Genomic DNA, 12,102 nt, shown 5'->3' on the forward strand with positions numbered 1-12,102 from the left:
AGCGTACTCGGCAGCTGCTTAGAAAATCCCATTGATGCTGTTTTTTGGCACAAGGTTACAGGAGATTTTGATAAAGCCGGGAAGTTTGCATCTGGCCTTTCCTACAGATGATAGTGAACAAGCCATAACCCTAACAGACTAATTAAGGTCTGAAACCTTGGTCAAAGTTATCTGAGCACACAAATATCTAAAGGTGCCCAAACTTTTGCATCAGCCCATTTTCCTTTTTGTAATTTTTAAAATGTAAAAAACGCCAATTTTTTTTTTTTGCCTAAAACACATAGGAAATGTGTCATCTGTAACTTTAGGTTTTTTAGAGATCATTTCAACTTTAACTTGCTTAACTGTTCACAATAACAGGAATTTTGACCAGGGGTGCACAAACTTTTACACGCCACTATATACTACAATATGTTGTGTTGTACATTCTTCACAAACCTGGAGATGTCTTCACATTTCACCATTCAATGAGTCTGCTCCAGCAGATTCCCATCTTGCACTTGTGGCAGATCTTTTGAGATTTGGTATAGAGAAGGAAGTTCTTCAGAGCAGCGCTCCTGGTGACCATTGTATAGTACACCCCATTGATGTGAGTGCAACTATTCTCCATTCATGTGAAATGGGACATGCAGCAGTTACCTTGTGTGGTGGTCAGCTCTGAGAGACGCTCTGAAGGGAATGAACTGCAGCAATTAAAGGGAATGTGTTACCCCCTGGCACTTTAATAAGGACATACAGGTGATAGAAATGTAAATCTATTTATACCTGCATACCTCATATTTGAGGTCTTGTTGCTGTGAAATGTCTTTTTATTCCTTCAAGTTTCTGATGTGTTCCAGTCCCGGGGACTGGAAGAAATCCAACCTCCTTTGTGAATTACAATGTTTCCCCCTCCCCTGCATGTCACAGTGCCCTGTGATGTGCAATTGCAGCAGCCAAATCCAGGGCACTGTGACATGCAGGGGAGGGGGGAAACATTGTAATTCACACAGGAGGTTGGATTTCTTCCAGTCCCCGGTCTGCAATAATTAGAAAACGGATTGAATAAAAAGACATTTCACAGCAAGCAGACCCCTATGAGGCATACAGGTAGGTATAGATTTATTATTATTATTATTTATATAGCGCTATTGATTCCATGGTGCTGTACATGAGAAGGGGTTTGAGATTTACATTTCTATCACCTGTATGCCCTTATTAGAGGTCAGATAAGTGCCAGGGGGTGACGGATTCCCTTTAACTCACTGTAACCCCTGAAATATAAAAATTGTTGGGTGCCAGTAGTGGGTGAGTAATGGCATATTCATCGCTACAGGAAGCTATGCACATTGGTATATACTATACTTAATGATAAATTCTACAACAATGACTTCTCACACGTCTGACCCTCCACCAGGAATCCCATCATCTCTGGAGACTGTGTCCTCACTGGTAAAATACCTGACCATGGTGGTCTTCAGATGCTCTGCTCAGCACGCAGCGGTCAATAGTGGTCAGGTGAGTGGTAACTGATGAAGGATTATTCACATATGATGCTGATATGCAAGGTCTTGGTCCTGGTGTCCTGGAGATCCTCCCATAGGACTGGTCCAGTGTCTCCTCCCACCGGACTTCAATAATCCTATGTTCTGTCTGCTCATAGATGCTGAGTGCAGACCATCAGTAAATTTCTACTGAAATCTAGAATTAGGCCTTTAAATCTAAGAGGACTTGGCTTTCCCTGAAGAAACGTTTTCAAGGGTTCAGTTTTGGTAAGGTTGGGAACCACAGGTGTAGTTCATGGCAAGTGGAGCATCATGGATTCTTAGAAAACTGAAGTTTTGATTCATGCTCTGTAGACCACGCTCATGTATCGGGACACTTTGCGGTAAATTAGGAGAAGTACCATAAATACAGCCTGTCCTACGCCCTACATAATGAGCTGTTGTAATATGAACATGGCTTGACCTAGGTAATAAATGGTTGTGCACAATATCTGACCACAGCCTTGTTCTTTTCCCTGTGTATTTCCTCTACAGTTTGACTTTTATTCCTGGATGCCCAATGGACCATCATCTATGAAGAGCCCCCCTCCCACATCCAAAGGGACCACCACATTACAGACTATCCTGGATTCCCTGCCCGATGTCAACACCACCACTAACGGATTGGTTACCGTGTGGCAGCTGAGCACCGAGCCCAAGGACCAGGTGGATATTTTATAAATCTGGATCCACTATTCCATACATTTTGTACTTGATCTTAGAATTTTTTTTTTCTGTATGTTAGAGATGACTTGGGAGTTACCCTGATGGGCATTTTATTGAGGAAACCCCCCAAATACTCATTCTGAAATTTCAGGAGAAACTTGCCGATATATCTAAGATAATTAATGAGTGGAACCAGACCAGGTGCTTGTCCTATCTGTACCTGGACCCAAAGAAGATTGAGAATGGTGTTTCCATATAATGTTGATGCTTCATTCAGTGGGTTCTGGACTTTGAGGCTTTCTTGTCCTGGTGTAGTAAAGTGCTGGGTAGAAATCTGTACACAGGATCTGGAAAATAAAATGACATGGAGTCACATTGTGTTTTCTGTGTGAAGTGACTTTTATTTCTGTTCTACATTTCTACTGGCTTCCCAGTGCCAGAGGAAGCAAAACAACCTCAAAACATCTGTGAACCTCCACCATATGTGACTGTAGGTACCCCACTGCTCCCGGTACAGATCCCTGCGGTCCCCACTGCTCCCGGTACAGATCCCTGCGGTCCCCACTGCTCCTGGTACAGATCCCTGCGGTCCCCACTGCTCCCGGTACAGATCCCTGCGGTCCCCACTGCTCCCAGTACAGATCCCTGCGGCCCCCACTGCTCCCGGTACAGATCCCTGCGGTCCCCACTGCTCCTGGTACAGATCCCTGCGGTCCCCACTGCTCCCGGTACAGATCCCTGCGGTCCCCACTGCTCCCGGTACAGATCCCTGCGGTCCCCACTGCTCCTGGTACAGATCCCTGCGGTCCCCTCTGCTCCTGGTACAGATCCCTGCGGTCCCCACTGCTCCCGGTACAGATCCCTGCGGTCCCCACTGCTCCTGGTACAGATCCCTGCGGTCCCCACTGCTCCTGGTACAGATCCCTGCGGTCCCCACTGCTCCTGGTACAGATCCCTGCAGTCCCCACTGCTCCTGGTACAGATCCCTGCGGTCCCCACTGCTCCTGGTACAGATCCCTGCGGTCCCCACTGCTCCTGGTACAGATCCCTGCGGGACCCCACTGCTCCTGGTACAGATCCCTGTGGTCCCCACTGCTCCCAATACAGATGCTTGCGCTCCCCACTGCTCCCGGTACAGATCCCTGTGGTCCCCACTGCTCCCGGTACAGATCCCTGCTGTCCCCACTGCTCCCAATACAGATCCCTGTGGTCCCCACTGCTCCCAGTACAGATCCCTGTGGTCCCCACTGCTCCCGGTACAGATCCCTGTGGTCCCCACTGCTCCCAGTACAGATCCCTGTGGTCCCCACTGCTCCCGGTACAGATCCCTGTGGTCCCCACTGCTCCCGGTACAGATCCCTGTGGTCCCCACTGCTCCCTGTACAGATCCCTGTGGTCCCCACTGCTCCCGGTACAGATCCCTGTGGTCCCCACTGCTCCCGGTACAGATCCCTGTGGTCCCCACTGCTCCCAGTATAGATCCCTGCGGTCCCCACTGCCCCCAGTACAGATCTGACTCGCCCAGGGGGATATGGGGGATTCGATACCCGGGCCTTTGCCTTCTTTGGATGTCACGGCGGTCGGCTCCCGGGCCCGTACCCTGGGGTCACTCTTTAAAAAGGGGTTTGTTACTTGATGGGATGAATAACAGTTTTGTCTCGTGACGCCACCTGTGGTTCACGGTAATGGGTACCGGCGCTGCTGCAGACCTCTGGAGTGGATGTTAGGGCAGCTGGGTTGGTGCGGCTCTCCACAGGCAGAGCACAACCCCAGGGCAGTGTAGGTGCAGATGGTGATGCTGGGCGTTGTAGTGCAGGAGCGACAGCGTGGTAGAAATAACTGACAGAAACGGTGGAGTGCAGTCATCCGAGTTTACTCACAGTTATTTAGGTTCCTCAGGTGGCACCATACAGGTGACAGTCTCCCATGTCGCGCTGCGTTTACCAGGCAGGAGTTCAGCACTCCCTCAAGAATATCAGAAGCACTTAACGGGACCCCTTTCTGTTTTTTCCTTTCTTAGCCGACTTCCCACGCTGGGTCTTCTCCCTCCTGCCCTGCGCCCCGCCACACAAAGTCCCGATCGTGTACCCTAAGATCCGTCTGGGCAACTTGAAGTTCCCGGACCTGACTTGGTGCCCTTTTCGGCGGCTTAGGTGCAAATGTGGCGACCGCACCCTGAAAGTGCAGAAGCCTCTGGTTTTCCAGCCGAGACTTGAAGTAACTCGGCTAGTCCAGGGACCGGTTCCCTTCTTGCGGCCTGATCCCTCTGACACCTGGCAGATTCGGGTGTACGGGTGCCGTCCTGCGCTCACCATACCCCCTGGGACCCCTTCAGTTCCTGGAGCCTTCCTCCCTAGCTCCCACTCCTCTCTCAGTCTTGGGCATGACAGGCTGAGCCTGCCTCCCGAGCAGAGCTCCTGAAGGGCCCCTGCTTCTTTCACTTCTTTACTCCACTCTACTGTCTAAGATGGCTTCCCTATATATATGTATCTTCTACAAGTGCTTCCCTGGCCTACGTCCTCCACCCACACCCACTACTAGTTCCCCCTCACTTTTGGTTCCCCCCACTCCTGCCAGGGACGGGGCAGCAAAAGAAGTGCATAATGCCCTTCCACCCGGCCTGGAGTAGTGTAGTGTTGAGTGCAGGTGTTGGGGTCCCGGGTAGTACTCCATCCTTACCTGAGAGAAGGAGATGCCACACCTCTGGGTGAGGTGCAGTACCTCTGTGGCGACTGAACCCTCAGGGGCGCCACATTCCCCCCCGGTAAAACACAGCACGTCCGCGGGCTGAAACATAGTCAAAACACGGTATATTACAGACATGCAATTTTTAGATGCATCACATATAAGATTATAAACAAACGCTTTCTTACCTTTATGGGAGGCACTTTTTCTTAAACGTTGCTGGTTACTTTTATCAAAACATCATAAAACTTTCTTCAAATATATAAAACATTTTTCATATAAGACATTCTTCTTAAAGTTACAGTGAGTCCCATAACCAGGTGTCTATCTCACTGGTGAAGGTGCAACATGAGTAGCATGAGGGGACTCGTCTGAAAACCCTCAACATAGGCCCTGGGCGTGGCTACAGGGCATCAGTGATCCAGGTGTTGGACCACGTTTTCGGCCACGCCAAACGGGTTTTTGTTCAGTGGTCTCTTAATATAAAACCAATAGGGGGCACTTTAATAGGTGCAACTATTTACAATGGACAGTTTTTGGCTGCTCACAGTCCTCAGCCTACAAGTCTTTATACCCTCACTGGGGTAAATAAATGCACACATTAATTTTCAGTTTACACACATAAACAAATTTTCCTACTGTACCCTTACGGGTAATTATTTTACAATGTTCAGTCCCACTTACTGTACTTAGTAGTGGTGTCCCCGCCTGGGGGGGTACTTCTGGTTTTTGCCGACTGACCCAGCCGGGTCATCAGCCTCAGACTGCAGGGGCATGTCCTCTTCCTCCTCGACCACACGATGCACTTGGAGGGCATACCACCCGTGTTCCCCATGGTGCCTGGTGTAAGTGTGGCGCCCCTGAGGGTTCGACCGCCACAGGGATGCAGCACCTCTTCAATGGGGTGTGGTGTTCGTCCTTCGAGGTAAGAACGGTGCAATGGTCAGGACCCCACCTCCACATCCAACACCACACTTCTCCCACCAGAGGGGGCTAGTAGGCACTATAGTGCTGCCCCTACTGGAAAATGGGAGACTGGGAAACCAAGAGATAGGGGGAACCATGTAGAGGGTGAGGCTGGAGGACTCAAATTTTAGTGACACTTAATATTTCATATTTAATAAACAGCCATCTTGGGCTCATGGTTCTTTGATTGTGATCTCCATCCCTGAACGTAGCTTCTGGGTGAACCTGCAGTTGATGGGGACACGGTCCTCGTACTCCGGCCTTGAGTCGAGGGGCAGATTGGAGTTAACGAATGTCTCAACCCGGTCAAGGACCATGACCAAGAAGGCCTGGAGCTTAGGAGTGTAGCTCCACCGCAAAAGGATCCCAAGGGGATGCAGACGGAGCGGTATATGCCACCTTTCCTCGCTATTCTGGCCTAGTCAGAGGGATTCCGGCAGCAAGAGGGGTACCGGCCCCCGACACCTGACTTTGCTACTCCACGTTCTAGTCAGGGAAGCCCGGCAGGCCCTGAGGATCCCACCGGGTAACGGAAGGAGCAGAACTGCCCCTGTACCCTTTTTCTGAGCGTAGTCCAGATGGAGACCTGGCCTATCTACACACAGACAGACAGGAAAGGACTCGGTCTGAAGTCTAGGGACACTCTGGTGCGGGGTCCTGATTAAGCACTTGAATTGCTCGGAGGTTGTCGGACCCCCGTCCCTGGTGACCGCAGAACTCCGTGAGGAGCAGGGAGAAGCCTTGCAGCTGCACTCTCCACCGTGAGTAAAAACCCTGGAAGTCAATCCCTATGGCCTCCGGACTCTTTATTTCTGCACTGCACCTCACCACGTAGCACCAGACCTCCTACACTACTACCCCCTCCATCCTTGTCTCTGCCCTGAGGCCCTGCTCCGCCTGTGGGGAGTAGTATCAACGACGGCTGCTACAACATCCCGCCTCAGAGGACTGCAGCAGCACTGGTGGCCTTCACCAGGTACCACAGGTGGCGTAGTCGATAATAACCACTCAACCCTGTAAGCCCATTACTCTTATGTGACGGCCCTGGGCACGGAACGGGTCCAGGCCACGACTGCTTCCCCCAACATCTGACCCGGCTCCGAGTACCCCATCTCCCAGGGAGGGCTGTGAGCATCACATAAGTGATACGGTCACCGGGGTAAAGATTTCGGTCGGTATGGCCCTGTTCCAGGTGGAGCTCGACATCCCGCCAATTAACAAAAATGTCCCGATCAAATTGCGGATCCCGGATAAAGCCCCATCCGGCTTCCAGATCAAATTTCACTATTAGTCCCTCCGCACGGGGACTAGGCCGGACAGATTCTGTTTGGCGGACTTGAGCTTTGGGGGCCTTGTTCTGGGCCTCCATTTGCTCCCAGCGCACCCGCCGGGTGCGCCGTTCCTTCGCCAGCTGCAGGAGTTCCTGTCTGCAGAATTCCTCCCTCTGCAGAGGCTTGGGCCTGGGTCTCCTGCGGTAGCCTCCTGAGGCCCCCCCCTCCCGCGGTTGTCCCACCTAAATTCTTCTCCTTCTTAGCGGGCAGCAGGGGGTGCTGGTGCAGGGATTAGAGGGGGTTCTTGCTGGTCCTCATATTTGGTGGACCAGTCAAATGAGGGGGCTCCGTACACCCAGAGTCGGGGCTGGCGGTTCTGGGAGGGAGCCGATCACCAGGTCCGCGGAGTCAGCGCCCGGGATTGGAGGTACCGGGCTCAGAAGCTGCTCTAGGGCGTACGCGCCCGGGGACAGAGGGTTCTGCAGGAGGCCCAGGAGCAGGTCGGTGCTTTCAGCGCCCGGGACAGGGGAGCTTCTCCTACCTGCTCCTGTGCAGCACGCGGCCTCCTGGCACTCATCAGGCTCCGCCAGGGCTGGGGTGCCGCTGGTGGCACGCAGCGCTGGCTGCCGCCGGGCTGCGATCTTCGCCAGCAGCTCCTCCTTCCATCTGGCAACAGGTGCTTGCTGGGCCTTCTCCACTTGCTGGCTCAGCTCCTGTACTTTGGCCTGGAGGAACTCGGCATCCTCCGGGGACAGTTTGGTTATCGCTCCCTCCAGAGTGAGGGGGGTCACTTGTTGCTGCACGCCACAGGCAGAGGCTCGGTCCTGGCTTCCGTCCATGCTGGCTGCCGGGTGAGGTCTGTCTAGACTGGTTAAGACCACACCCTGTCTCCACTGCTTTTCTCCTCCTCCTCTCCCCTTTCGGGGGTGGTTCCATGGCAGCCTGTTGTCGGTCACTTCTAGGAGCACCCCCCCCCCCACTTTGATAGACACATCTACATTCATGGTGTGACAGTTGTGCAGGTAGTACTGTCTATAGCGCAGGAAGCTAGCTGCTGTCCTTCCTCCTCCTCCTCTTCTTCCTCATTGTCACTCAATCCACATTGGGATGAAATGAGGCTGGGCTGTATGGAATCACCTTGTATGGTTCCTTGCTCCATCTCATCGTGCTCTGCCTGCAATGCCTCCTCTTTAATTGTGAGCAGAGAGTGTTTCAGAAGACAGAGAAGTGGGATGGTGACGCTAATTATGGCGTCATTGCCGCTCACCATCTTGGTGTAGTCCTCAAAGTTTTGGAGGATTGTACAGATGTCTGACATCCATGTCCACTACTGAGGTCTTATGTGTGCAGTCTGACCTGAATACCGATGTCCGTGTTGATGCTGGTAGTCAACAACTGCCCTCTTCTGCTCACAAATCCTTCCCAACATCTGCAATGTAGAGTTCCAACGCGTGGGGACATCGCACACCAGTTGGTGAGCTGGAAGCTATAAACACTGCTTAAGCATGGCAAGGGCAGCAGAAGCTGTAGCTGACTTTATAAAATGGGCACACACGCAGCGTACTTTGACAAGCAGATCTGGGAGATCTGGGTAGGTTTTGAGAAACTGCTAAACCACGAGGTTAAGCACATAGGCCAGGCATGGTGCTTGTGTGACCTTGCCTGGCTTCAGAGCCACCACCAGGTTCTGGCCATTGTCACACACGACCATGGCTAAGTGTAGGTTCAGTGGTGTCAGCCACAGATCTGCCTGCTCTTTTAGAGCTGTCCACAACTCTTCAGCATTGTGCGGTTTGCTACCTTAGCATATTAGCTTCACTACAGCCTATTGCCGCTTGGCTGAAGCAGTGCTGCAGTGCTTCCAGCTTGTGACTAAGGTGGTCAATTCAGAGATGGAGGCTAAAGAGAAGGATGAGGTGCAGGAGCTGTAGAATGTGGGGGCAACCCTGATTGACCCAGGGCCCGCAATCCTCGTAGTTGGGAGGACATGTTCCGTCCCAAGGTCTGACTGGATCCCGGCTTCCACTATATTAATCTAATGTGCTGTCAGCGAGATGTACCGTCCTGCCCGCAAACATTTGTCCACATGTCCGTGGTTAGGTGGACTTTCCCAATAACTGCGTTGTTGAGGGCACAGCTAATGTTGTGGGACACGTGCTCGTATAATGCGGGGACAGCAAACCGGGAGAAATAGTGGCAGCTGGGGACCAAGTACCGAGGAACGGCTGCTGCCATCAGGTTGCGGATAGCTTCCGTCTCCATAAGCCTTAAAGGCTATATTTTGAGAGCAAGCCTTCGCGAAATGTGTGAATTTAGTAGTGTGGTCTGTGGGGCGTTGGCTGCATATTTGCGTTTGCGTTCCAAGGACTGGGATAGTGACAATTAAACGCTGTGCTGGGACAAGGACGTGAACGTGCTTGCTGATGGTGCTAGTTGAGAGTATGCAATGACAGGTGCAGGGAGGGAGGCCTCTTCGCATGCGCCATGCCATGGACAGGGGATTGGCATGCCCTCACAACAGCGAAAGAAGCAGTGGTGTCGCCCGCAGACACTGCTTCTGGACCCTGGGGTTCGGCCCACTTAGAGTCGGGTGCTTTGCTGTCATGTGCCTGATCATGCTGGTGTTGGTCAGGCTGCTAGTCTTGCACCCCTGCTGATACTGGCCTGGCAGGTGGTGCAAATGGCCTTTTTGGGGTTATCTGCAGAGTCTTTAAAAACAACCAGACTCGGGAAGACCTAACAGTTGTACTGGCAACTTCAGTCGTGTTGGCGTTACGAGGAACGCTTTCCCGCCTTGTGTCTGCGAACACCACACGGCTTCTTCCTGCCTGTTGTGGTGCTACACCTCCCTCCCCCTATGTGCTGCTGTCCTCGCTCTGTATGTCCCCCTGCCAGGTTTGGTCAGTTACTATAACATCCGCCACCTCGTCTTCCACTTCTGCACCCTGGTCCTCCTCCTTGACTTTCTGGCAATTGTGTCTCATTATTATCCACCTCTTGCGACAGTAATTGCACTTTCCCACCGTTACCTTCGTGTGATCGTGGCTCAAATATTTTGGCATCGTTACACGCATTCTCCTTTTCACCCGCTTGAAGCTGGCCGGGTGAGAGGCCCGAATCTATAAATGGAAAAGTGAACAGCTCTTCGGAGTGTCCAAGTGTGGGATCAGTTGTCTCCAGGCACTCGGCATGGTGGGAGGAAGGAGGATCAGGGTGAGGAATATGCGGTCCAGACTCACGGCTGCTGACACTTGACCGTGTGGAAGACAGGGTGGTGGTGGTGGCAAAGTGACTGGAAGAATTATCTGCTATCCAACCAACAACCTTTTGACACTGCTCTGTGTTCAATAGTGGTGTTCTGCGGTTCCCTAGTAATTGGGACAGGAAGGTCAAGCTACAAGATGTGGGTGTTTGTTGGGGCACAATTTCAGCTTGCCCATGGCCACGGCCTCTGCATGCATAATCACCATCACGTCCACTTCCCCGTCTCTTGCCACGCACCTTGTCCATTTTAAATGGAGGACAATATTTTCCACATTCACTATAAATGGCTAGATTTGAACCGCAGTTATATGTGATACGTCTGACGGACAACCACGGTTTTAAATAGCGGGCCTGTAGGTTACTTTTACTTCACAGCGACCTCATGTGAACAAATAGCTGATTTTAGAACACAGTTATATGTGATATGTCTGACGGACAACCACGGTTTTAAAGAGCAGACCTGTAGTTTACTAATACTATTCTTCGCAGTAACCTGTATTGCCAAGTTTTTAGCAATAAGGTTCGGATACGGCTTTAAAGAAGGCAACCACTTGTAATATAATGCAATTTTATTTATAATAGTTAATTTGAAAGATAAAATACAGAATCAAAGGAATAGTATGATATTATTATATTGCGTACACTTTTGCAGATTAAAGGTTACTAAGATTAAATACTTATAAAGGTTACATACTTACTATTGGATATAAGAAGAAAAAGATTTCCCTAGTAGCATATACATCATCTGTCCGGAAACTTCAGCTGGAGAAGCGCTCATCGATGGACAGAGAATGCATCCTAGGTCCTGATAGACGAAGAAAAAGATTTCCCTAGTAGCATATACATCATCTGTCCGGAAACTTCAGCTGGAGAAGCGCTCAGCGATGGACAGAGAATGCGTCCTAGGTCCCGATAGAAGAAGAAAAAGATTTCCCTAGTAGCATATACATCATCTGTCCGGAAACTTCAGCTGGAGAAGCGCTCAGCGATGGACAGAGAATGCGTCCTAGGTCCCCTACACTTTGAAGAGCGTCCTCTTCAAAGGTGCACAATGCTTCTGCCATAACTGAATTCTTCAACAGCTTTATACTTTAGAAAAACGCTTACCCAACCTAATATTACGTAAGCATGAAAGTTCATAGGTTGTTGGCCAACATTTAAATCCCGTGACAGTGGCCAGCTATCACAGATGAGCAATGCTGAACAAGACCTATTCACGGACCATTCTTCTGTCATAATGTTTACATATGATAAGCGTAAATCCTACACCGGGTTATAAATCAGAACAAGGTTTTCTTCCCAGACAGTATATTGTGTAAAGAAGCTATGTATCAGTGAGATACATACACAGATAAAGTATACCTTAACACAGAATATATAATCAGAATATTGATTAAAGGTTGGATACATCATAATGGGTTTCAGATAGCCACTTATATTTTTGGTACAACAATAAGCTTCTCCATCTTAAATCATATGTCTGTAGTTTAATTTACAATTTTGTGCAATCGTCTGTCTCTAGTTCTACATCGCCTGACAAACACAGAGTATACAAAAGGCTAATTCCCTTCAGTAATAAAGATTAAACCTCAGACTTAGCAAACTTAGGCTAATGCTTTAGTATGTCTGGACTAATGACCCCTAGAGTCTACTGAGGTAAGACACCTACAAATGCTGTTGTCTGGTTTATATTTCAATATGGATTTGAAATATAAAATAGCCATTTT

The 12,102-nt window shown here is 50.3% G+C and overlaps 1 pseudogene; it reads left to right on the forward strand.

Annotated features, from left to right (window-relative positions):
• The window catches only part of LOC141243409 (hydroperoxide isomerase ALOXE3-like), a 33,667-nt pseudogene extending 31,116 nt beyond the window's left edge, over positions 1-2,551 (forward strand).
• Positions 2,552-12,102: the final 9,551 nt, after the last annotated feature.

This window comes from Phyllobates terribilis, unplaced genomic scaffold, assembly GCF_046119375.1.
Source record: "Phyllobates terribilis strain yellow unplaced genomic scaffold, ASM4611937v1 Scaffold_2__4_contigs__length_985480577, whole genome shotgun sequence".
In the NCBI taxonomy this organism is placed as follows: Eukaryota; Metazoa; Chordata; class Amphibia; order Anura; family Dendrobatidae; genus Phyllobates; species Phyllobates terribilis.